Source organism: Strix aluco, chromosome W, assembly GCF_031877795.1.
Source record: "Strix aluco isolate bStrAlu1 chromosome W, bStrAlu1.hap1, whole genome shotgun sequence".
Lineage (NCBI taxonomy): Eukaryota > Metazoa > Chordata > Aves > Strigiformes > Strigidae > Strix > Strix aluco.
The window spans coordinates 37,239,684-37,267,591 of NC_133970.1; positions in this window are offsets into that span (position 1 = coordinate 37,239,684).

Genomic DNA, 27,908 nt, shown 5'->3' on the forward strand with positions numbered 1-27,908 from the left:
TGAACAAGTAAAAATTATCAAGAAACAGTAGAAGTCCCCAGGAAATAAAGCAGATTATGAAAAATTGTTAAATTGTATTTTCACCAAAATAGGAAGATATTAAACTGTTAGGTGGTGTTCTTATGATGAACAAATTAGAAACAATGTAAGTAGAAACATCACGGAATAGAAGTGTGACAAAACCAATTAAACTATGCAAGAGGAGGAAGTACAATAAGATTCTATATGGTCCATGACTATATTTTCACAGTTTCAATATATATGGCTAGAACTCCTTGGCATTTTATTTGGGATGGGACAACTCTTGCAGCCTTTCCATCAGTAAATGATAAAGGAAGCACACTCAAAAAAAAAAAAAAAAAGGAAAATTTAGTGTCTTGGTAAAAATATAAGGAAGATATAACTGCAGCAATGTAGACCTAATAATTCAAAGAATTCCTGCTTTGGCTGCTGCCTTAAAATATGGGTGTCTTTGCCAAAGTCTTAAAAACGGTCTTAATTTAACCAAAACATATATTCCCAAAAGAGGAACAATATTTAGCTGTAGAAGATCTGCAATTCAGAGTCCAGGACATTTGGTTTGGGCAATGAGTAATAGAACCTGAACAACACATCTGCCCTTAGATAGGAAGGTAAAGCAGATTACTTTAAATATGCCAACGTTGTACCCAATTTGGAAGGAATCTCCCTTTAAGGGGTCCTTAAAAAAAAATAAATTAAAATTAAAGCGGGTTAGGAGATCAAAGATAGATGACACATGGAATGAACCCTCAACAGGAATAAAAATTGATTGGGCTCTAGAATCCCTTTTGAATCCCATAGCATCATATAGAAAACAAGGAATAGTTGTATCAACGAACTAAACAAGTAGAAAAACTGGCTAATGTCACAAGGAAAAGATTCAAAGAATTAAATTTTCAATTGCAGGCAACTTCAAGGATGACTTTGCAAAACAGAATGACACTAGACATGCTCCTGCTTAAAGAGCATGGAGTTTGTGGATACCTTAAAAATAGAATAGATCACTGCTGCATACATATCCCAAATGCGACACAAGACGTAAAACATGATCTAGAACTACTAAGAAAAATTAAAAAAGATACTAAAAAAAGTCCAAGAAAATATATCAAAAGATTGGATAGACAAAATTTTTAGTGGATTGAGTTGAAATTTAAGTTCATAGATAAGGTTATTAACTGGCACGTTATTTATCTTGCTGGTCGTTTTCTTGATGATAATGTTGATTTATTCCTGCTTGAAGAAATGAATTACCAGCGAAATTATATTCAATGGCATGATCATAAGAGAAATCCCAAGACTCCCACCAGCATACAGTGAGACAAAAACATAATAGACTCTGATATGAAAGTATTGAAATGATTTTCAAAACTTTCAAAGGGGGGAAATGTTACTGATTGTTACTGATTTGTTATTAATTTGAATTGATGATTTTGGAGATTTTGATAAGGAATGATTAGGACTAATCAATTAAATGGAATCACACAAAAATACCATTTTTTGTAGAAGATAGTGGTGTAATGTTTTAAGTAGTCATAGAGATGTTGTGTTTAGTTTAAAGTAACCATACAACCAGTTACACTGCTGGATGAGGTACCATTGTTAGACTGTTTAGTAGGGATGATTTATAGCCCTGGAGACTAGGTGTTTTAAAAGTTGCATTGTGAAAGGGCCTTGGAGCATGTTAAAATTGCAGTGTGAGCCAAAGTCCTTGAGTCAAGGGCATTGGAGGGTCTTTCTTTTAGGTCAGTAGTCCGTGGTGGTCGCAAAAGCAGCCCCCCGACTCATTTCAGGACTCAAGTGCACATGACCGGGAAGAGGTGGGAATATGAAAATGAGTTACAGGAATTAGCATGTTTATGTATGAGAACTTGATTAATATGTATTACTGTATCCAATATAATCAGCATGCTACACGAGTTGGGTGTGCGCTGTTGGTGAGACGACTCCCCTGCGCACTGGCCGTTAATAAAGGAGCATCTGCTTATCTACATCACATTGGTGTCGATAAGTTCTTTTATCCCGTTTTGGTGACATGTTGACACTGACCTAATTTATTCTCAGTAAAAAAATGTTTATCAAGACAAAAAACAAGATGAAAAAAACATTAGCAAGATGTTTTGGCTTACACTTCTGTGGTTGAAAGTGGGATTAGCCTTCCAGTAGTATTTCTGAACTGGTGTTTCTCTTTCTCATTGGGTCAGAATGTGAGAAAAAGTCAGCAGTAGCTGACAGACCCCTGCGGTCAAGAAATAAATGCAGATTTCCTTGGCAATAAAGATGTGAGGAATAACAGCATTTAATTACAGGCTATAAGCTCTCATTGTAGCATAGGGAAAGGCACTTATTTGAAGGTCATATTTAGCCTTTTACTGTGAAAGATTGTTTTTGGCTTGTAAATTGGGACTTGACATGAGATAACTTTGTACTTTGTTTATGACCCACCCTTAATCTCAGTACCTACCCACACTGCAGGAAAACTTTTTGCTGCAAAACAGTGAGTTCGTCCTCAGAAATATATCATTAGGCTTCAAAGTTAACACTCAGTTGAGATAATTGGTGTGTGGGGTAGGAGGGGTGCAGTTTCCACACTGCCTCATAGCTGTAGCTTCAGTTGGGATTTTAACAGACCCATTTCATCAGATGACTCTTTTTCAGGATTGGAGGAGTTAGGACGAGTGAGCATCCTGCCCTGTCTCCCAGCCTGTTGTGGTCCAACTCTGCATCATGAGCCAGACACAGCAACCAGAGCTCACAAAGGCACCTCCTTCAAATATTGGTAACCAAAAGAGCATTGTTTCAGTATAATATTATATATTATATTACGCTTATGGGTAAATCAAGGGCAAAGCAGCCTTGCTTTTCTGACAGTCTGTGGAGGAAGAGGATGAGTAAGAACGGATGCCTGTCCTGTTTTACAGCCAAAGCTGTGCTACCTACCCAGGGCGCTATCTAATGGTTCATCTGAATGGTTTATAAATGCTAATTAACTGATGAAAAAAGTTTACAACGTCTTTCAGATAAGCATCTATGGACAGGCTTAGCGTGTGCTGCAGTTTTGTCAGGAGGGGAAATGAAAAATAAATAAGACCCCTTTCATCACCAGTTGCCCTGGTTGGTCTCACCTTTAATGCTGTTGTGGCAAGGGTCCTTCCCACTGGCTGGCTGCATGTTGCACAACTCGCTGCTTCTAAGCTGTTTACCACAGAAAAATTATTAAGTAGGATTGATATCCCTTGGCAAAGGAAGAGAGGAAAAGAAAAGGTGAAGAAAAAAAAGCCTTTGCAAAATATAAAACAGAAGTTGCTGCAGGCAAAGACACCTTTCAGCAGTCTCAAGCTAAGACTTTACATTTCCATGTAAAAATGTCTGTCAAAAGGGCAAGCTACATTTACAATGAGTAAAGTTTTATAACTTACACAGGCACGAACACCTGCTAGGAAGATGGGGAAAAGATTCAATTTACCTTTGGGTTGCAATGCTCAGATTCCCATTTAAAAGTCTAAGACCCATGATTATTTATTGATGTCTTTCTCTTCATAGCTGTCTGCATCTTTACTGGCTTGCAAGATGCAACAGTGTGGCCTAAAGGATTTTTTGAATTAAGTTCTTTCAAGTCATTTTTGCCCTTCAGGTGTTTAGCCAACGAGGCTGAAGTTTGACAGACCTCCTCTGCATTCAGAGGGGTTGATATATTTATATATTTATTGGCCAACAGTCAAATTTACAGTGCCTGAGCTGTCACTAAACACTAGGTTACAACAGGGTTACTGGATTTTCTACTTTTTTATTTATAGGAGGGAGGGAAGGCAGTGTCAGTGGGAGTAACGTACTAAAGCAACCCACATTTTATAGTGAATATGCTTCAAGTTCCCATAAGGCAGCAACAGACAAAGTTTAATAGCAAAGTCTCTATCAATATCCTTCCCCTCTCCCAGAAAGCATAAAAGTAGCAGCTTGTACATTTTCTTTAACTTACAGGAGCCAAGGAAACTTTTACTGAAGGCACCTAAAAAGACATTACAAGGCACCTCTGTCAATGAAATGAGTATTTCCTTATTTCGGCAAGAAGAATAGAAACTCTGACTCTTCTTTCTTCACCATAATAACAGTCATGGTAAAATAAAAAAACAAACTGGTATTGCAATTAATTTTGGTACTTGTATCAACCTGAAAAATCAAACCTGCCCATCCTAGGTAAAAGCAGAGGAGCAAACACTAACACAAGTGGTGGCTTATTACTTAATTTGTTTAGTTTTCTGTAAAAAAGGGTAAGCTCATACTGGTCAAAAAACAAGCACACAAACTCCACTTTCCTGCATCTACTGTTAGTTAACACAGGTGATAGCAGCTACCCCAAATTACTAGAAACAGGGTTTGACTGGAATATTATACATATGGGCTGGATCCAATTCAACAAGTTAACCCAGGGGGAGAATCATTAAGGGATTACATGCAACAAAACAGGGCTTTTATTAGGCAAGGAGCTAGAGCAGGCAATGGCATGATCTTCTCCAGCCATAAAACATGATCATCCTCCAAGGGCAGATGAACAAACGTTGGTGGTGGCTGCCAGGAGCTGCTGAGGATGTATACTCGGCTGGAGATGGGTCCTCATCCTCTTAACACTGCCCTTTCTTGGCATGCTGGGAATGCACTTGGGCCCTCCAGAGCTGAAGGTCTTCAATGACCATGTGGTAAGGACAAAGATCCTCAACTGTGTAGCTTCAGGATTCAGCACTGCAGTGGATCTGCACAAGTCAAGGTTGAGGTCTGGTTTGCACCATGTCCCCAGCCCTGAGCAGGAAGGGACCAATCTTGAAATGAGGAATGGGCTGGAGTTGTCAACATTAATCACAGTGCTCAAAGGGCTTGTTTCTGGGATTCACCTCACCTAAATTTCCCTACCCCAGGCTGGCTGCCTTAGGCACCATTTTAGTCAGTGGAAGGAGAACCTCAGGGCATGACTCTGACCTATCTTGGACATCTTTGGGGAGTGAATCACAGCTGTAAAGTGCCTGACCTTCCCTTGACTAAAGGTAATTTATGGTAACTGCTCAGGTGTTTCCTGCTCCTGAAGTTACAGCATGACAGTAATGAACCTCTCCACTGGAGGATGGCCAAACAAGGCTGTGAGCCAGCCCCATGCAGGTGCTCCTTCTCCCTTGCTAAGGCAAAACCCCTCCAGCTCTGTTCTGCGTAATACTCTTTAGTGACAGCAAGCAGCCTGCGGGGGTTTTGTTCAAACTGTAATGGGGATGTGCTTGGACTTTCCATGGGCAAAGAGGTCTCTGGAGTTACAAGACCTCAGTTGAGTTCCCTGGTTGGTCTTGCTCAACTGTGAGCATCCAGCACGGCTGGAGCTTTCTGACACATGGACAAGGGGCTTGAGGTACCTGACAGTGACTGAATATTGCTGCCAAAGCTGCCAAATAACATTCCAGTGAAGGATATTTATGGGACCCAATGTGAGATTAAGTAACTGTCTAATCCATTTATCAGCACGCTTACAATTACAAAATGAGTGAAGAAATAATAGTTACCAATTATTACCATGCAAACTATTTTGGTAAGACACAGTCCAGAAAAGGTCACAGATTACTGTTGTAATCTGTTATTTGGTGGAAATGGACATTTCTGAAAGGGGATTTGAGTCTTCTCAAGGGTTCGTGGGACCCTGGGGGTGGTACAAATTCAGGATGAAAAGCTTACTCCACTCTGGTAATCTGGTCTGCTCTCCACCAGATCTGGACGAGGATTTCTGTGTGTGTCCAAGCCAAAGGAAGCTGCGGAGCAGCTAGTCCAGTAATGCTGGGGGAGGCAGACGTCTGACAAGATTGAGTAACATGAACCTGTGTTTGCAAAAATGATTTTAAAAAGAGGATTTTATATACATGATGGATCCCAGGCTTCTCCAATGCCACTCGGCTGCTTTCTTCCCTAGATGGGAGGTTAATAGATATATGCATTAATGTAATGACCTCTTTATTGACACACTTTCATTTCACTTCTCTTTAACCACCATGAGAATAAAACCCAGAAGAACTGTTCAGAGAAGAGTGACTACATTTAGAAAAGTAAAACAAATACCATTACATGGAGTGCACTAAAACCAGGTAATTAGTAAAATGATGTCATAGACCCTCTATTATTAATAAATGCACTCATGACATGTTGTTCTCTTACAGATAATTTCAGAGGTGTTTACAATCTGAACTGAATCTGAATGTCTTTGTTTTCCTTATAAGACGTATATATATTACAGATATGTCTTTATCTAAACATACATTTCACTTGCAAATATGTATCAGAACCAGTTGAGACTGTAAATCTATCCTCTTTTTATATACATAAAAACTTCACTAATGCATCTCAATTGTTATATGAGAAGGGCAATTGCTAGTATAATTGTCCTGGTTTGAGTGAGTGGCAGGGGTTTTTTGGTAGCAGGGGAGGGGGCTACAGCAGTGGCCTTTGTGAGCTTTGAAAAAATGAAGCCCCCATCTGATTTTGAGAAATGCATGTATGTGAGGAGTTTATGGAAGACGTCCCTCAGTCTGTTTCTGAAGCACAGACCTACCTATCGACTACATGAAATATTTTGTGGTTGGGGATATTTTTGGTGGGTATTTTTCCTGGATGACTTCTCACTGCTTTTTAAAAGTGAGCTGTTCCAAGCAGGAGAAAGGAGAGAAATCTGTATTGTTAGAGGGTGTGTGATTCAGCTGGATTTTGGCTGAATTGTTTTCTCTGAAAGTGTCAGGTTTATTCACTAGATTACAAATTCTTAAACAGTTCCATTTTCCTGCCCTCATGATCATTGCTATTGATTACTGTGTGTTCTTGAATCCATTTTGTTCAGCCCTTGTTTAATATTTAAGAGACATAAGGAGCAGCATGTTGTAATATTTAAGAGGTTAACAACTTACTGCAGAGAGATAAAGAAAAGACACAGCTCCAAATGAGGTGGCACTTTGGCGCATTTTATTGATGTGCTACAATATACATTTAGGGATATACACTGCACTGTAAGATAGATCCTTGTTTTATGATGTGGTAAAATACTGGTTATATCTGAGACCTTTTATCTTTAGTAGAGGCAGTGCCGAGTTGCTCAGTACCTGACTGGGGAGGTGACAGCGATCAGACCTGGCGTGTCAGTCCATGTGTCCCTCTGCAAAGGTCACAGCCACACATTTTGCATCACAGGTACCATGTTGTTCATGGCTGTATGTCTAATTCAGAGTCTGGGATGATAAACCAGCAGAAATCTGGCTTGTCAGCAAACAACGTGTCCTGCTTTGGCACTGGCTGTGCAACAGCTTGGCTTGCACCATCCTAACCTGCATATGCAGGTTGAACCAGCATATCTGCCAATAGGCACTTTTATTTCATGTGCCTACATAAGCTTTGCATAAGTTGAAAGGAGATGCCAGAGTCAAAGGGCTGATGCTCATGCTCATGCTCAGAATAGCAGAATTTTGTGCATGTTAATTCAGGATCCATGACTGTGATACTTTGCAAAGCCACTAGAAATGCTTGGACATGGCATGGGACAAACCAATTTGATGTACCACCTGGTGTCTACATGCCTGCCATGTCTGTTTGTGCATACAAATATTTAGTACAGACATGGCAAATGGTAATTAAAGATTTTAATTACTTTTTAAATGCAGTGGGGTTTAGCTGTCCCTCTGTGGGCTGTTCATGTTGGAGGTGTTGGGTGCAGCAGCCATAGCCAAAGAAGAAGGTGGCCCTGGTGACCTCACCACATCTCAGGCCAGCACCCATCCTTGCATGCAATGCCCAGAGATGCTGCACAAATTCGGTGCAGGAGTGACAGGTTGGAAATCACACCAACTTTTCTTTTCAAACCCTCAAACCACCTCTTCCCCTTCCCCGGGCAAATCAGTGCAATCTGCTTGATGTGCAATACGGTAGGTGCAATTAGACTCCATGTCATCCAGGGATAGCCAGTGTCCCACAGGAGCAAAAGAGATTTGCAGTTAGATAGATCCATGCCTAGTGAGTTATTACCACTCCTTATGGCTGCAAGATCTCTTATGAGATAAAAAGTCCATTTCATAAAATGCGTGAATGTGCCTTTAGTGACACACCTTCCTTCCACAGGCAATGCATGCCAAGACTGTTCTAATGTGCTAATATATCCTCGGTGTGTATGGGATTATGTAAATGTTCTCCTTTGCCGGACTCAACCTGCACACCCCAGGGCAGAGGAGATTTGCAGCCGTTTCTCCTGCAATCAAGCCCCAGTGTGAATTGTGTCATTCCTGCTCCTAAGCAAGGCTTGGGGTAGATTTGGTGCCTCTTGTTATTTCCTCACTCGCCCGCAGAGCACTTTAATGAAACTGTTTAAGTTGAAAATGGAAATACACCTTTCCCCTGTTGGAGACATAACTGGAATGGCACAAGGCTGCGGAGTTTTATTATCTTGGTCTCAACTTAAAATACTAAGAGGCACTTCTTTAAGAAAGTTTAAGAGAAGTTCTATAAACCATGTCTATCTATAATCCCTTTTGTAAGCATCTAGGAAACTGCAGAATGGAAAGGTTGTCTGCCACACCTCAGAAAGCAAATATTAATTCAGCAGTCTAGTCACTCTGTCAAACATTTAGTGTATCAAGGTTGATTGTTCCCTGGTAGGTATAGCTCTGGTATATCCACCAGGCCTTTTGTCATGTTAACTGCAACCGATCAATGGATTGAGGTCAGGACTTCTGATGTAGGTGCAAGCTTAGAGGAAAAAAAAGTCTCAAAGATTCATTTTTTCTTGTCTGATAGCACTCTGATCACTTATTTTTTCTGTTAGCCTCTGCTGCTCTAAAGTGGATATTGATCAGTGCTTTAATGCAAACCTGTCAAATTAATTTTGCAGAGCTGGGATATGACTGGCCTAAAATTGCTTCTGCATCTGTTCTCTGCAGCAAGCCTATGAATTTTAATCATGACCAGAATGGGCTGTTGGCTTTTTTTTGTTGGAAACATGAATAGGAAAGGTTTAAACTGTAAATGCCATGAAATGATGCTGGTTTGTTCTTTTCAGAAACTCATGTGGCTGAGGTCTAAGAAATTATTATGTCTGTGCATTCTTGTCAGATGCTTGGGGAGCTGTGCAGGGTTTTCTTCTTTTGCAAAGCAAAGCAAAGGTATGTAGTGAGCTTGTTAAACATTCCGAGGTTAATGAGGGAACAGCAGGCTTCATGTCTCCTGCAATGCCAGATGAATTAGTATTAATATATAATTTCCTCTCCAGCCCCCACTCTATGATCTGATTATTCCTAATAACTTTATCTCACAGGGTGGAGAGGGAGATAAATTGGGGGGACAGCATTTATTTCTTTAGTACAAATTAAAAAGAAATAAATTCAGAGCATCCCGCACACTATTACAGGGTTAGCATGGCTGTCACTGAAGAGCGGTGTCCTTACAGACCAGGGGAAATTCAGATGGTTACAGAGGTTTTTCTTCATCATGCAAAGCAGGCTATTCTTCTGCTCTTCATCAATTGAGATTGAGTGTACAGGTCTCTTTTGTGATGTCAACATCGTACAAAGTAAATAATGATTTTTAAGCTTTGCTCCATACAGATGAGAAGACTTGTTCATACAAAAAAAGTGTCAAGTCTAATCTGCTCTGAAAAATCTGCAATCAGGCAGGACCCATCCTTCAAAATCCAAACAGTGGCAATGACCATAACAGTTTGATTTTGTGCTGGCGCTTTTGTCAGATGATTTGAAAGCATTCAGAGTATTAATTATTAAGTGCTGCTTGATCTTTGGGAGGTAGTGAAGAATTTGAAACTGATTTTAGAGCAGGGAAAACTGACACTTGAGATGGAAGTTGGAGCAAACCCACTTCCCGCAGTGCCAGAGAAGCCCAGGAGTTCTCCCAAGGGCAGGTCCTGGGTCTCAGTTGAAGGAATAGCATCAAATGGCTAATGTCTGAGTCCTTACACCTCTCCAGCTATTTCAGAAGACAATTTATAACTACTGCCAGAAATGTCAGCCAACAAAAAGATCTATGCTTTTCCCTGGTGAAATAACTGGCAAAATTTGTTTTAGCTACAACAGTGCAGAACTAGAGCAGAAGGGCTGATCTGGGAAGCTCCTGGCTTGGTCTCCTGCCCCATCCAGCTGCTCCCTGGCATCCAGCAGTGCCTAAAACCATACCTTGTAAGGGTTTGCTGGTGGCCAAGTCCTCCATCAATGCAGTTCTCAGCAAGGCTATCAGCTTTTGTGTTCAATTCTTCTGTCATTCCTCATGCCTTTATAGGTAATTTAAGGAAATTACTGTATTTTATCTGCAGCATTGCAACACTGAAGCCAGGTCCAGGGCTCAAAGAGGGATATCTGAAGAGCAAGGGTGATGTTGGGAAAAGGGAAAGACCTTTGGCATTCCCATCTGAAAGTATTTATGAGCAGTCTGCAGCAACAAATCTCGGTACACGAGCACCTTGGGAAACCAGGCCAGCCCCAACAAAGTCCACTGCTGCCAAAGCCACACAATTTTTGGTGTCTGAGCAGACTTTTCCTCATATTGGCTTGCATGTCTCTGCAATCCCCTGCAAGCTGCCAGGTGGACATACCTGAGGTCCAGAGGTGGAGGTTTTGACTAACTGAGTCACAAACAAGTTTTCCCTCTAGAGATCTTCATCGTCTCCTACCTCCCTGGTACAGACAGAAAATCAAGACCTTTGCTGCTCCCCAACATGCTTGGAATTGAAGTGTTAGATGAGTTGGGTGTGCAGGCTGCACCCCACCCTCAGCATGTCCCATGAGGTCATCAGGGAGGACAACTTGAATGGTGCCTGTTGGTGTTATTAGGGAAAATTAATAACACCACTAATTTTGAAGAGGAGGATAGTCCATTTTGGACTGAATTAAATTAAGGTTAGATGGTGTCTTTGGTAATACTGGTTCCATAAGCACAAATACAAGCAGTTCACATACACTGATTTATAAAAAACATTTCTAAAGGTAAATGACAGAAAGCAAAAAGCAAAGTCAGAGTGTCACAGCAAAGACAGCAATAGTAATCCTCTGAGTAGCTCTAATGGAGTCCCAGGCAGGAAAGCCAATGGGTCTGGGCTGAGTCCATGACCTGGGCTGGCTGTAACATACTGCTCAGGTGGTGGAAAAGCACCTCAGAGTTTGGTTAACCTGGAGCAACACTTGCTTTCCATGTCTGCACTGCTTTAACAAACATTAATTTCATTAACATTAAGTCTGATCACCACCATAAAAAACTAAAGGCATTTTATTCTTTTGGCTTGCTACTATTATTCCAGAATCACTCTTCTACTGGAAATAATTTGGGTTGGAGCTGCCTCGAGGCTTTCAGTGACCTGGTTACAAGCATTGGGCAACCCAATATCTACAATATTTAAAGATACAGAAGACGTGAGGCTTAATGTATCACCTTTTGTAAACTCTGAGATGCTCAGAATAAAGGCAGTGGAAAAGATTATATTTAGGATCACACTGATGAGTATCCAGAGCTAAAAAATCTCTGCTTATCCAATGCTGGAACTCAAGCTGTGTATGTGATAATACTAGTGCTGCTTTCCAGATACTTGACTCACATGAAACATCTAAATGTTTCATTAGCTTTGACTTAAATTCTAGTTTGAACACAGGTCTCCCAGAGGTGAGCCCTCACTAAGCCACACAGATAAAAAGGTGCACGGGAGATGCTAAGGGTCTCTCCCAACTCAGTGGAGGGCCCATCTCATTGGGGAGCCTGTGGGGAAAACTAACTGCTTTGAATGGTATGAACAGCTTTTTGTACATCAAAGAGGAAAATTAAAGGCTGTGATGATGCTCTGGCTCCTCCAATGTTAGTGGCAAATTTTCCATGAGCTTCCCAGGAAGTAAGATTTCAACTCCAGGCTTCAACTTGCTATGGCTAAATAGAGACCGTGACTCACCATCCAGCATACATGTATATTCCCTGTCTGCTCGACAAAATCTGAACAAATAATGGGCTTAGGGATGTTGGCTAGTACAAATATTGGAGAAACTTCTGTTCAGGTCAAACCCAAGGAAATGTTTTCCTAATTTTTTTGATTAAATGGAAGAAAATAAATTTTATAGGTCAAGTCAAGACAGAATATTTTGGTCAACACAAAACAAGTTGTTTATTTCATAAGTTACTTAATCTTTATGAAATCTTTAGAGTTTTCTTAAGAAAGTGACTAAAGAATGTGATTTTAAAATGAAAAATGTAATATTTTTTTCAAATAGATTGTATGGGCTTTTTTTTCTTTGTGTATATGTGCTGCAGTTTTTCCTGACATCATGAATAATTTTGGTCCCTTCAGTAAAATTATTTTTTGTCAAATATGTCTATTCCAGCTATAGATTTGACTTATTTCCAAGCAGCAAAGGTTCATTTTTTCAGTCCTAGAAGATGAAACTTTGTTCCTCTGGCATCTTCAGCAAGAGGAAGGCTTTAAAAAGGCAGTTGGTTCCAGGAGTGATAAAGGTGGGAATTGCTTAACTTTTTTTTTATTTGATCTCAAAGGAGTGTATTGGAATTTCCTGTAACAAAGAGATTGACAGACTACATTTCTTTTAGGAAATGGTTCTGCGATTATGTAACAATACACATTTGTTTTAAGTCCTCTGTCCTTGGCATGTATCTTCAGCTACCACATTTGCAGACCTCTGTTGCCTTCTACTGCTTGGTTACACACTGACCTTTGGAAACTCAAAGTTGCTTGAGTCAAACACCAAGTATGCAGAGCCTGAGCACAGTGACATTATCAACACTGTTATCTGAAGCCACAGAAGCAAAGGGCTCTTCCCCCAGAGTGACGGATGCCAGAAGTGATTTGCTGGGGTAGACAGACTTTGCCAGGCAAAGGTGATGCACACATGACCATCTGCAGGTGTCAGGCTATTCCATCAGAGTGTGGGGTTGTGTTGGAAAAAGATGTGGAGTGGACAGATGTCACTGTGAGCCTCCAAAACCCATCTTAAGCTACCAGAGTGAGGGGGAACATCAAGGATAACCTTATGGTTTCTGCATAAAAGTCATTGCCTTTTGCTGTAGGACAGGAAAGATGTTAGAAGAGCAGATGCTACTTCCCAGTCAGAAGTGACTTTCCTGTAGCTGGAGGAGGCTTTAAGAGAAACTGCAAATTATTTCTTCAGGAACAGCCCTGTTCTGTTTCATAGCCCAAAAAGAAAAATGGGTGATACTCTCTGCAAGCAAGCACATTGCCCTTCAAACCCCAGTGATTTCATCTAGTCACAGCACTCAAAAATGCAGCAGAGCTAAGGCATGGCTCACGCTGCTCCCTCGGTGGCACGCTGCACTCATGGTGGCACTGATGGATTCGTCTTCTTAGGGGACAGGTCCACCTATTAACTGGCATCAGAGTGGCATTGGAGGCTGTCAGCAGCCCCATCTACCAGCTCAAAGGATATAATTGTATTGTAAACGCTGTGTGTGCAAGTGATGGATCAGCACATCCCTGCAGTCTGACTGCTAGGATGTACAGGGCAAGTCATCCTCTAATTCGCCACCAAGAGGGTCTCTTGAACTAAACAGCCTCTCTTAAATCAAAGCATTCAATCCTGCTGAAGGTGGGGATTGGGAGGGGAGAGCTTGAAAAAATAAATAAGACAATAAAAAAATCAATAGTGCTTCCCTATAAAATAGATTGAGATTTGCAGAATTCACTTCCACTTGACGTCAAAGGTGCCAATTTGGCAAATTCATTTAAGGACAAATTGAAAACTTATCTTGTAGTCTGGTTTGTTGGACTGTAGCACGGTCCATTCATGGAGGTTTTGGTCATTATTGTATGCAAAGCACTTTGAAGTATTGTACTGTGAGTGTCATGAACAGCAGCTCCAGCTTTCACCTTGTGTCACGGTGGTGAGCACCACTATTCTGCATCCTCCTTTGCACAGATGGCTACTGGCAATGCTACGAGGCAGTGAAACACAACCATGCTCCTGCTGACCTTGTTTTGCTTTTCTCTACACCTGAAGGCCAACACTGGCCAATGTCCTGTACTTCATCCCCTTGGAAGGAGTTGGATGGTAACCATGCTGGATCTTGCGTCCAGGAGGAGCTCCAGAGGAGCAGTCTTCTGTGCTCTTGGAAGGGGTCTATAAGCCCTGACCTGCTGGTTATTTGCCAAAGAGGGTTGCAAAACTTCAGCCTGAGCCATTGGGGGTTTTCTATCATTAGCCCTTAGTAACGCCCTTGTCTTCTGGGGAAGAGACATATGCAAGTAGACATGGGGACCCATCAATCCTACAAGATATTCAGGGTCTCTGCATTTCATGTCTTCCAAAGCAAAGCCATTGATGGGCTAGGGCTGTATGTGGTCAGATCTGTGGACGTGAGCTTCCATTGCCCAGCACAGGGCAAAGTGTATGTGAAAGGTTACCAAATCATTACGGTTCCATTTAACTTGAGGAAACTATTTGCAATATATAATTTCGTTATCAACAATTTAAACCAAAAAATCAATTTATTGTGTAACTTCTGCCACATTACTTAAGCCAAAATTTTCATTCATGAATATTTAAAGTTAGGGCTCTAGAAATCCACCTAAAAGTAAATGACCTGGTTAACTCTTTCCCTTCAAGGGAAAAATTCCAGCCTCCTTCAATGCTTCCTCTAGCGCACAAGTCATACTCCTTATTAGGCCACATACATTTTGCACACAGATTTTTGTAGCTTCAGCCTTTTTCCATAAGACCAGATATTCTCCAGTAGCACATCAGAGGTGTATGTCACCACTCCACACTGAGCTACTAATCCTTACTTCTGTTTTCATAGCATTTGTATTAGAGATTATTCTGGTAGTTCATTAAATTTTCAGAGGTTTCCAGTTCCAGTCTTGCTCTCTTTATACATGAAAAAGAAAGTTATGAACTACTAAGTTGAAAGGGAAGAGCAAATTTCTTTGTTCTTTGAATGTATCTGTCAGCTGCCACAAGAAGTTCCAGGATTAGCACTTGCACCATCTGAACACTAAGAGCATCATTATACCACAGGTCTTGCACCATCCACAACGGTGTAGATATTGTGACTTTTATGGACAGCTCTTGGGAGCTGCTACCCCCTCACTTGTTCCATTTTACTGGAGAGAGGGGAAAATACTGCCACCTTCAAAGCGACCCCGCCCATGCCCCTAACCCTCCTCAGGGCTGGAGCAGAGAGGCCATTCAATGGCACAGTGTAGGCTCTCGGGGGGGCAGACAGTCAAAGAGAGTGGAAGGATGTGCTACCACAGAGTGAAGGCTACATGCAGAGCCAGTCAGCACAAGTCAAAGCTCAAAGCCACTGTGTGGATACTGGTAGCAGCATGTTGTTATTGTGGTTTGGTATCAGGTGCACTCATAGTCATGGTATTAATGTAGTGCTGGCCTATGACCCATCGCTATACAGCTAATGACCCTGCTGCAGAATGGGATTTGTTCTTTGTGACATGAGGAAAGTGAAGGAAAGGAGTGGGAAATTCCTAATATTTTTTTCTTGTAGGAGAATAGAGAATTTTTATTAAAGTTTCTCCTTGTAGCCTTGCTGGGAAGATGCTGAAGAATTTGCAGTCTCCCCATAAGAAGACAGAAGAATTTGCAGTTTCCCCAGCTGCACTTTCCTGGAAGATTTTCAAATGCTGAGCAAGAAACCCCAGAAACTGTGATCATTGGTGCCAAAATAAGACTCAAAGATTAAAAAAGGTAAGGAGTTGGCTTTCAGCTCATGCATGTACTTTGCTGACTAAGGAGAGAGGTTCTGAGGGGTTTCACCTCTCAGGTTATGTATCCATTAATAAAGAAAACAAGACTCAGGCACTGGCCTCAGATTGTCTACATTGCTTAATCGCAGTAGAGATACCAAAAAGTAGAAAACTTCTCCTTAGCCAAGGACTACTGCCCCACTGGGTACAGTGCACAGAAGAGCACCAAAGCTAGTGTGGAGAGGAGCCTGCAGACACCAGGTCTCCAGCACAGTGCTAGAGTTAAGTGCTATCTTGGACTTGAATGGGACCATGTGGGGTTGAGATTTTTTAAGGTCTGGGGGGTAAGATTGAGGTTTTTGCTATCCAGTGGATATCATCTCCTTGAAATCCTCCTTCTTCAGCTTCAGGGCTTTTAACTACAGGGGTGGAGGAGTCAGTAGGAAAGCAAGAGACAGCTTAAATCTGCTTGTTGATATCCCGAAACCACATGAAAAGTTTCCCCTAGTCTTGAAGGCAAACTGCAAAACCACCTTCTTCAGGATATTCACTGCAGAGATATTAGGTATTTAACCAACTTCAAATGGATGTGGCTTTGGATATAAATGTCACTGAGACTGTGAAGGGAAGGCTTAGGGGCAAATGACCACCTTAGTAACAGGTAAAATCTCTGTCATGTCTACAAGAGAGTTAACTTTGGCTCATGTGGCTTAGTCATTTTGTTGTTGAGAGTGAATCTCAATTTGACCTCCTGAAATTGAATATTCACTTTAGCCTAGATTTGCAAAACTATTTGCTAATGTGCACATACAAAGCTGTTTTCTCCAGGGTTTTAAAGAAAAAACTTTTCAATGTAAAATTCACAGGATCAAATTGAAATTTATTTTGAGAAGAGTTAAAATTTCTGATTTTCAGGCTCAACCACTTCCATGTCAGATTGTAATTGCACCTTTTTGTGCATCAGCTGCATGTATGGTATGGAAAAAAATGTACGATAATGTTGTTTCTTTCAGCTACAGAAAGGACCATTGTACTGTCCTTCCCTGGAAATCCTCCACACTGAAAGGAAAAAAGCAATTTATTTCAATCAGTCTGCCAGTATGAGCTAACACATTAATTGCATAAAGGTCTTACCCAAAGTTTTGTTTGATTTTTACTCGCAATTGTCTGCTAGGTGTCTGCATAGCATTTTCTTTTTTCCTGAAACAGTTTTCACTGCCATAAAAATCTTGCTTCTGTTAAATAGCAACATTAAAATATTGCAGTGCTGACCTGTGCTGGTTTTGGCTGGGATAGAGTTAATTTTCTTCATAGTAGCTAGTATGGGGCTATGTTTTGGATTTGTGCTGAAAACAGTGCTGATAACACAGGGATGTTTTAGTTACTGCTGAGCAGTGCTTACACAGAGTCAAGGCCTTTTCTGCTCCTCACCCCACCCCACCAGCGAGGAGGATGGGGGTGCACAAGAAGTTGGGAGGGGACACAGCCAGGACAGCTGACTCCAACTGACCAAAGGGATATTCCATACCAAATGACATCATGCTCAGCATATAAAGCTGGGGGACGAAGAAAGAAGGGGGGGACATTAGGAGTGATGGCATTTGTCTTCCCAAGTAACTGTTACGTGTGATGGAGCCCTGCTTTCCTGGAGATGGCTGAACACCTGCCTGACAATGGGAAGTGGTGAATTAATTCCTTGGTTTGCTTTGCTTGCGGGTGCAGCTTTTGCTTTACCTATTAAACTGTCTTTATCTCAATCCATGAATTTTCTCATTTTTACTCTTCTGATTCTCTCCTGCACCCCACCAAGGTGGGGGAGTGAGCGAGCAGCTGTGTGGGGCTTAGTTGCTAGCTGGGGTTAAACCACAACATGACCTTAATGTTTTACAACATTCATCTAAGGAGCTCAAGTCCCTAAAATAAGGGTAAAACACACAGTAAAAATCTATCTAATTAAAGCCTCAGAAGATGACTGACAACCATGATTTAATTTCGACCCTTTTTTGTACCTCCATAAGGTTCTATCCAGCCATGCAGGTGTGCAGCGGGTCTGAGGACTGCAAGACCCCAGTGCAGTCATGTAGGACTGGGGTGTGCAGGGATCTGGCCCCAGAGAAGATCCCATCACTGACCAATGGCAGCAGGCTATGGAAGTGCAAGCTGATTTCACACTGGTGGAGCATCTCTACACTTGTGTGCAGAGCTGAGTGCAAAGCATTACTGAATCAGGAAGGGCGATGTCTTCTGCTCACTTTGCCCCAGTGTACAAGGCCACATAAGTTGCAGGAAAATGGAGAAATAAATATCATAGCTTTAATGTTATTTAATATTTTATTAGGTTAAATGGACACATGTCCTGGTTTAACCAGAATAGGGTTAAGTTTCCCCAGCAGTGGGGGGGGAGCTCTAGCCGGGTTATTCAGATACCATGCCAACGTCACATCCTGGCGCCGAAGCGAGACGGGTCGGTTAACACGTGTGTTATGCCATCGCGCTTCTCACTGCTGTATTGGTAGATATTTTGCTCTGTTCATTGTTATTACTGTTATTGTTATTGCTGTTGTTTGTTGTGTTGCGGTTGCACTGTTGTATTAAACCTCTCCTTATCTCAGCCCCGGGGCTTTGTATTTCACTCCCTTTGTGGGGGAGGGGCAGGGGCCGCGTGGTCTCAGACCACGGCAGGGACTAAACCACCACAACACACATTTTGTAATTTGTAAAATACTCAGCAGAGACTAGCTATTTTGGTACAGCATTTAAAGGAGAAGACAGGGACTCCTGACAGGACAGAAAATTTGGCCCACTAGCCATTGGAAAGATAGGAATGCCTGTAGGAACCTGGAGGATCTTGGGAACAGAAAAACTGCAATGTTGAATGTGACCCCTCATTACAAGACCTCATTTTAATATTAGCACAGCAGGCCAAGGAGTCAACAAGAGTTAATTCTTCCTTTCAACAAATTAAATCTTAAGAGCTGTCATTTTTATCAAGTGGCAGAGAATCAAGATCATCATACAGACAAATTTTGGTCCTTCAGCTTCTGCAGCAGCTGAGCATCAAAAAAACACAACAGAGTTTGATCCCGGGACAGCTCAGTCAACACGATTCTTTCCAGTGGATCCACAGGGTTTGGGCAAGGACACGTAATTACAACCCCAACCCAGATCCCACTGAAATTGATGGAAAAATGTTCCAAGTGGTATTCCTATCTCCTCCAGAAAGTGTCTCACAAGTTCCTTTACATAGGAAGATAAAAGCCTTCCTTTGCAGCAATGAAGCTGAGATGTCTTGAGCAATGTGTGTAGCTTAAGGGGTTTTTTTTGACAGTGCAATATTGTATATAATAACAATTACCAATGACCTCTATTAGGTTGTCCAGTCTCATTAAGGCCAATGCATTTGGTACCTGCCATTGCCAATTTACCTCAACAGAGGTTTTATTCAGTGGATATGATAGAGCTGTAAAGCAATCTTTTTTCATTTAAATAGTTTAATTGAGGAATGCTATCAGATGTTTCAAAATACAGTGCATACAACAATTTGCTTCCCCTATCTCTTTTCAGAGTTTACTTTGGAGAAAATGATATCTGATTCTTATAGAAAGAAAGCAATTACATTTTGGAGCCTGCCTGTCCATATTGCATATGTTTTTAAACATAAAAAGAAAGTCTTAATATGTAATTGTCAGGTAATACAAAGGAAAATATTTTACTTTGCATTTATGAAGTAATTTTTCAAAAGCATAAGGTAATTGCATGTTAATGTTTTTCATTTATTACCACACTCCTAATGCTGCACTGTTTTCACAAGTTTAGATTAAAAAACCCAGATCTGATGCTCACATATTAGTATGATAATACCCTATAAAGTAATTAGGACAGGGGAAACCTCAAAGGTTTGTTGGTTCTGATAAGCCTATGCCCACTGTAGGGCATCATCAGAAACCTGACAGGAGTTTCTCCACTGACTTCTATGGGCCCCAACTCTTAACTTAATCTTCTAAGAAACTTCAATCCCAGCTCATCCATCTCATAATCTGTTTTCCCCACCTTTTCTCCTACTTCACTTGGAGTATGAGCCTTGCAGACCAATGCAGTACCTTGAAACTTGGTTCTCCTTTGCAGAGGGGATAGGGCAGCTCTGTCCCTGTGTCTCTACATGGAGGTGAGGACTGGAGTGATACCCCAATAATGTTCATGCTCCTGAAGTGCTAAGGCTTGGACAATAGGCCCAAGCCAGAGTTGACCTATAGATGAATCCTGTACATTTTATAACTGATAACCATTGTGCTAATAGGTATTATACTAAGTTATAGCAAACCAACTATTCTGATGTAAAAGGTGGGAATACTGAAGCCTGAGCAACAGGCCCTGAACTGAAACTGCTAACTCTGTATGTAGTCATTAGTGAAATATGCATAGAAGATGTAGCTTAAACATCATAAAACATGTCTATCTTGAATGTATCCTTATATTTCTTTATGTGTGAGCAAGATAACAAGGCCACAGAAACAGTTGTCTGGCCTTGTGACCTTGCTCATAAATTAACTAGATAAGCTGGGAAACTCCCTTAGCTTCTCCCTTAAGCCCTGGCCAGGCTCTGGGGGGAACCTAACGTGAGATGAAAACCAGATATTTCCGCTTAAAACAAAGGTGCCAGCTATTCTGGCTTACTGATTTTTAGGTATATAAGGCCGGACCCGCTCACAGCGACTTTGGAAGCCTCACCTACGGGTGGACGCACCGCGTAGGATTTCCCACTTGCCGGGACAGGCTCTCCAAATCCTCGCTGTAACCGGGGCTCCCCAGCGACTGCGGGTCTGGATGATGGTAACGTATGCAAGTGGTGATGGATCTTTCTTAATCACTATTCTCTCTCTCTCTCAGGTAGTAATGATTTGATGCATTACCCTGTATTTTCCTATTTAAGTGCACTGTTCTGTCTTTTCTTACTGTATGTTTTCTGTATTATTCTGTTATATTATTTAGTTATTTCTAGTAAAATACGCCTGCTCTTTTCACTCTGGTGTCTGAGTTTAATTGATATCCCTGATCAGCAAAACAGCTCCTCTGGCCATGGACCATTTCTACCCCTAACTTCAAATTAGACCACTTGGTCCAATATACTACAGCAAATACTCTAGGAGTAACCCAAGCAACTGATCAGTGAAAAGAGCATTTTTTTTCAGGAATTAGCCTCAAAGCTCCTACAGTGCAGCACCGGGAACTTTGAGTTGTGAGTAAAATACTGTGGAGCTCTCCTTACGTTTGTTTGTTGTGCTTTCATTTTATAGATCTGACCTTACTTCTTTGAAATGCCCTTGTTCTCCACAAAGCCAGTAAATACCACCCAGTTGTCTTAAAGTAAATCACATGTTTATGAAGGGCTGGACTGCAGTTTCATTAAATACCTATATTTATTTTAAGGTATTCTTGCCTCATAAAAACAAATGCTTGAAGATAATCCCAGTTAGTAAAGAAGGACTGAACTTCATCAAGGAATTGTAAATCCCCCTTCTTTTCCTCCCGTGGCTTCTTGGTTGGAACAAATCCATCTTTAAATCTCTGTGAAATTTGGTGCACAATCTCAGCTAGAAAAATACAAGCCCAAGTATTAAAAAACTCAAAATATTTAATTCATCTTTTGATTTGGTTGTTTGCAATGTTTCCAGTTGAGGGAAGGGAAGGGAAATGGAAATGGAAATGGAAATGGAAATGGAAACTCCCACCTCTGCCTTCATCCAACCCTGGAGTGTGGGGCATCTCCAGCTGCTCTCAGCTCTTGCTCCATTCAGGGTAGTGCCAGCAGCTCTTATGTGCTACTATAGTCAAAGACTCAACAAGGGGGAACCCAAGCCCTTTTTTTGGAGTGCCTTTGAAAAGAGAGCACTCCATGTACAGAGAGGGGACCTGAGCTGGCAGTGCTAAAAATAAAATAACCTGTTTTCCACAGAGCTGGTGAAGTATGGGCAGCAACTGCTAAGATAACCCACTCTATCCCTACTCTTCCCTACAGGTCAGCATTTGCCCATCAGTAGTGTCATAATACTATAAAAAACCTTCAGAAAATGCTGTGAGTCTTATTCAGAACCGCACATGCAAATCCAGATGAATTGATCAGGTGTCCATGCCATCCCCAGACTCTCTGAGGAGTGAAAGGGTCTCCACTGAAAAGACTATCAAAGCCCTGGAGGAGGTTGCCCAGAGAACTGATGGATCTCCAGCACTGATTAACAAATACCTCACAGGCATGGTTTACGTCTAGCTCATCTCACCTAGGGTCAAGGTCATGCATTAAATTACTTTCTGGGGTTCCTTCCAGCCTTATTTGCTGTACTTCTATAACCTCAGGCAGGAGACACATGACAGCAGCCAGGGGAGGTATCAGCCTGGGTAGACACACAGTCAGCAGCATCAGACGGGCACAATGGCCGTTTTACAGACTTGCTGGTACCTCCTGACTTAGTGCCATTTAGTGCGAGATTAATGCCATGTGAATGCAGCTCATGTCCCCAGCTGGGTTTTCTTACAACCTACTGCTGATGCTTTGCTGGCAGCAAGAGCAACAAGATTTCAGTTTACTGTTGGAGGTCAAGGTAAAGTGATTTCAATTAGAAGAGGATCACATAGGTCTCAATCCAATGCAGGCAGGTTGTGTAACACTGGCAGCCTGAAGAGGAGAGTCTATTCATTTCTTAGCTTCATGGTTTGGGATTTCATTTCCCCTTTCTGTTTTTTACAGTCTTTCTTGTCCCTTTTACCATTCAAAGGGTAATGCAAAGATGCATTAGGGTACTTTAGTTCCTTTGCTTTCATCAGGTTTGCTCTGCCCCAATCACCCCAGTAATTAACAGTAATGAACTAGAGGAGGTGGAAGGAAGCAAAGATGGAAAACAAATATTCAGCTGATCAGTTTCTTCCCCCTGTGGCATTTGCTTCTGTGTCATGCAGCTGCATTTCAAAATCGCACGTGTATTTACATGCCTCTAAGAAAAAGGGCATGTGTTTGTTGCCCTGTTCAAAACTGAGCACGTATTTATATGCTTTGCTGAATTGGGGCCATATACCCTTCTTTTTCCTTGACACTGTGGACGACCCTTTGTTTCTGCTGGTAAAACAAAACAGAACCAAAAAAAAAAGGAGACCAGGGAAATAAAATGTATTTATTAAATGATTCTATAAATAAAAGAGCTGGGAAGATATAGGAGGCTCTGATCTCTGAGGGGTGATGTCAAAGTGCTACTGATACAGTGGCTACTATTAAGATCAATAACAAACAAGACAGGCAGGTGAATTTCCCCTTTGATCTTCGTTCCCTGTGCAGACCAAGTCAGTCTGACTGTGCCACACAAATTATTGCTTTGTGCAGGGGAAAAGCAGTTTGCTCAGCTTTTTGCTTATTGCACAACTGGATTGGACAGAAAATAATAAGTGTCGCTTGTTATTTCAAAAAGCCACTGGAAAATGGTGGCTCCAGCACTTCAACTTGATGCGTCAACATTTTTTGTGTCAGCAGGGTATTATAGGGTTGATACATAGATCAGTGCTAAATGGTCTTAATAAAAAAATATTAAATCTGGAAGAAGGGAATAAAGCTCAGGGCAGGGTTCATCTGTAAAGCTATAAATATACAGTAGGGAAATTTGACAGGGTGAAGTGCTAAGGCTTGGACAACAAGCCCAAGCCAGAGTTGACCTATAGATGAATCCTGTATATTTTATAACTGATAACCATTGTGCTAGTAGGTATTGTATTAAGTTATAACAACCCACTTATGCTGATGAAAGCATTGAAATACTGAAGCCTGAACAACAGGCCCCAAGCCGATGCTGCTAACTTAGTATGTAGTCATCAATAAAATATGTAAGCTCACTAGTGAAAGATGCAGCTTAGACAGAATATAATCAGTAGTGAGGATGAAATGCTGAGAGAATGTATCCAACTTCCCTTGTTTAGCCTTGTTCAAGGCTGAGAACCCAAGTATTTGGCCTTGTTAGAAACTCCCTTGGTCTCCCCCCCCGAGCCCTGGCCAGGCTTTGGGTGGAATCCAACAGGAGAATGAAACCAGAAATTTTCTGCTCAAAAAAAGTTGCCAGTTATTCTGGCTTGCTGATCTCTAGTATATAAGGCTGGACCCGCTCACAGTGACTTTGGATGCCTCACCTATGGGTGGACACACCGCGTAGGATTTCCCACTTGCCGGGACAGGCTCTCCAAATCCTCGCTGTAACCGGGGCTGCCCAGCGACTGCGGGTCTGGATGATGGTAATGTATGCAAGTGGTGATGGATCTTTCTTAATCACTATTCTCTCTGTCATGTAGTAATGATTTGATGCATTACCCTGTATTTTCCTATTTGTTGCTTCAGGTGCATTATTCTGCCTTTTCTTACTGCATGTTTTTTTGTATTACTCTGTTACATTATTTAGTTATCACTAGTAAAATACGCCTACTCTTTTCACTCTGCTATCTGAGTTTAATTGGTATCCTTAATCAGCAAAACAGAGGGCAAAATAGGGATGATGGGAGATGATGCTTTGCAAGCCAGAACCATGGTTTTGGCCTCAAAAGCTGTGTTGTAACTTGCTCTGCCTTACTACTGACTTAGGGAAAATCTTATCAGCTTTATGCCTTATTTTCTCCAGCAAGCAAACAAGCATGGCTGAGAAGAGCTTTGCAAATTTAGCAAGGGAGGTGACTTTTGACCCTCAGTGCCTGAAAGTCAGCAGTGTGGATGGATATGGGAGACCTCGGCTGGTCCGAGGGATCAAAATGTAAGTTTGGTATTGACCTTGAGCAGATAACTGTGTACCCTTAAGAGGCTTGAAAGTCCCAAGAAGAGCTGAGTAAACAAGAGTAAGGAACTACCAGACCGGAACTGCCTGACTGCAAGGAAAGGAAGGTTATCGAGGCTGCAACAGAGAAGAGGTCATCCAATCATGAACTGTTAGTCTCTAATTAAACCAATCATATATGGACACATACTCTTAATAAAGTTATAAAAAGGCTTGTTAGAACAATAAAGTAGCCATTTTGCACAATTCGGTGTTTGTCATGTCCTTCTCAACAGCGACAGATGGAGACTGGTTGGATACATCGAAGTGAGCTCAAGCTAGATTCCCAGATGGAAGCCACTTTTCTGAAGCTCTGAAGTTGAAGAGGTTTGAACTTTTCAAGAAAAAAGGGTGATACCGTTCCTGTAAAGAGCTGGTGAGTGGTTTTTGCCTTCAGCTTTTCCCCTCAGTGACAAGGGCCGGAGGGACACTTAGCAGGCCTTACTTCATGCTGGCAGGTTCCCTACAGGAACCAAACCATACATCAGATTGCAGATTGCATGCAACATATGCAAGGTTGGAAGGTTGGATGCCCACCTGAGCCCTTGAGCCTGGACAGGGAGTTGCATTGGGGTGATGCCAAGACAGGACGGTTGGGAGGTGCTGCCCAGAGATTTGCCTTTTGCAGCAGTGATGAAGAAGATATGACCAATGTAAGGTTCGTTCCCTGGCTTAGGCAAGGCCACTGATCAGCTTGGACTGTGAATACCAAAGTGATGCATTTATGGAGAAATATTGGCTTACTTGAAACCTATGGGGATTTTGCCATGCATTTCAGTAGGAGCATGACTTCATTCCTGGTCTTTGCAATTCACGTTCTCCATATTAAGAATTAACTTTCTGTGTTACTTGCTGATAGTAACATGCAGGGAAATGGAGCTAGAGTTACTTGGTATCACCATAAAAAGGGGAGCTGATGGTGTGCAGTGCCAGTCTACATGAGCAAAAAATGGAAGGAGCTTTTTATTCAGTTCAATTTTAATCAAATTCTACAGAGCAGAATTTCTATGACCTATTTAAAATTTAAACAAAGGCAGAATAGCTCCCTCTATATCTATACCCTCTTACTATTGTCGCAAGAAAAGAACAAGTAAAAGTTCAAGAGGCCCTTACAATCCCATTGACACTGGCCAGATGCAAGCTGTACAGATATTTTAACCTTACTAAATAACTATTTGAAGTGTCTTTGCCTTCTATTTTGGGGTTCTAAAGAGACTGATGAAATAATACCTGGAGAAAGTGGCCAGTCCTATTGATTGTGAGATATCTCTGTGGATTCTTAATAGCAATTTCGAATACTAAGCAGTTGCCCTGGTGCCTGTTGTGAGATTCTCAAAAATCTTCTCCAAAGTGAAAGAGACAAAAGAGAAATGAATGAAATCAAATTGAGTTGTAGCAGGGGACGGATGGGACACAGTCACTAATGTAACCTGGCCTATTCATGATATCTTCTTCCATGCAGAACAAGGTTCTAGTACTTGGAACTAAGATGGAAATGATATATATAGTTCCCAAGATCTGCTTTACACTGATGTTTGGACTCTAAAAGAGATGTGTTTAAATGGAAAATTTGAGTGGTTTAATATTTTTTAAAATTATCTCTCTTTTCTGGTGAAACCTGGTAACTCAAACTTTGTCATAGGAATCAGGCTGCTCTTTTTAATGGCAGAGTTTTCTTGGATGTACTCAGAGGTGGTTATGAAGATGCTATGTGCCTTCACAGTGTGGGAGGCACAGATATGAAAAGCAGTAAGCCTTTCAGGGTGTACCCTTGGAGAGAAGGATGCTTGGGTGCAGGATAGAACCAGGGTCCAGAGCTGTGCTTCTGCTTTACTGCTAATTTCCTATGCCACCTGGGTAAATTGTGACTGTGGTCACAACTTTCACAGTTTATTTCTCAAGGATAGAGAAAGCTTTGAATGCTACAGTGGAAGGCTTGAGAGCTATTTATTATATTCTTCTGAAAATTTTATGGTCTTTAATTGTCATAGCTCCTGAGCTCCATATAGCTGCCTAACAGTATTAGGTTAAGTAACTAAATAGTTTTCACAAAGAACTTCTAATTAAATTTCTGAACTTCTTGCCCCAGGATATTTTGGAGGCTAAAAGTTTAAATGGGTTTAAAAAGAGAGTAAATAAATTCACAGAGGGAAAGTACCTCTGTGGTTACTGTATCAGTAGTCCAGATGCACTCTCAGCTCAAGCAGTCCCTTGACTCCTTGCCAGAAGCTTGAAGGAGATGCCAAAAGAAGAAACTCTCTTGTCCTGGTTTCGGCTGGGATAGAGTTAATTTTCATCCTAGTAGCTGGTACAGTGATGTGTTTTGGATTTAGAGTGAGAATAATGTTGATAACACACTGATGTTTTAGTTGTTGCTCAGTAGTGCTTATCCTAAGTTAAGGATTTTTCAGTTTCCCATGCTCTGCCAGCGAGGAGGTGCACAAGAAGCTGGGAGAGAGCATGGCCAGGAGAGCTGACCTGAACTAGCCAAAGGGATATTCCTATACCACAGAATATCATGATCAGTGTATAAACTGAGGGGAGTTGGCTGGCGGGGGGATCACTGCTTGGGCATCAATCAGTGGGTGGTGAGCAATTGCATTGTGCATCACTTATCTTTTCTTGGGCTTTATTTCTGTCTTTTAAAAAATTATATTCTTTTTTGTTACAATTATTAGTATTATTATATTTTATTATTTCTTTTATTATTTTAGTTTGGTTTAGTTTAGTTATTAAACCATTTTTATCTCAACCCACGAGGTTTTACTTTTTTTTTTTTCCCAGTTCTCCTCCCCATCCCACTGGGAGGGGGGAGAAGTGAGCAAGTAGCTGTGTGGTGCTTAGATGCTGGCTGGGGTTAAACCACAACAACTCTCTAGACCTCCTTTTCTGGACTTCTTCCCTAAGCATCCATTATTGCCCACTGGCAGAGAGAAAATACAGAACTAACTGGATTTCTTAACCCTGCCAGATAAGCCTTGGGCACATCTTCTGAAAATTGCCACTTCAAAAGTCAATAACTAGCAAGATTATAAGTAACTGCAAACTGTATCTCACCAAGCTCTCTCCACCTGTTGTGTAATGTCAGACCCTCTGTTTATACACATAAGATAGATGTAAAAAATCTGATGACTGCTCCCGCTGACATAAAAGAACACTTCAATGGTCAATAGTTAATTTGGTGTGTGGAAAATCATTGTTCTTTTCCAAGGCATATGCTACTTGTTAGCTGATTGTTGCTGCTGGGCAAGTTGGCTTTTATTAACAGTGCCAACTGTTGACATCCAAAATTAAAGGTCTTTGAGACTGCAGTTTGTGACCAGTAGTAAAAT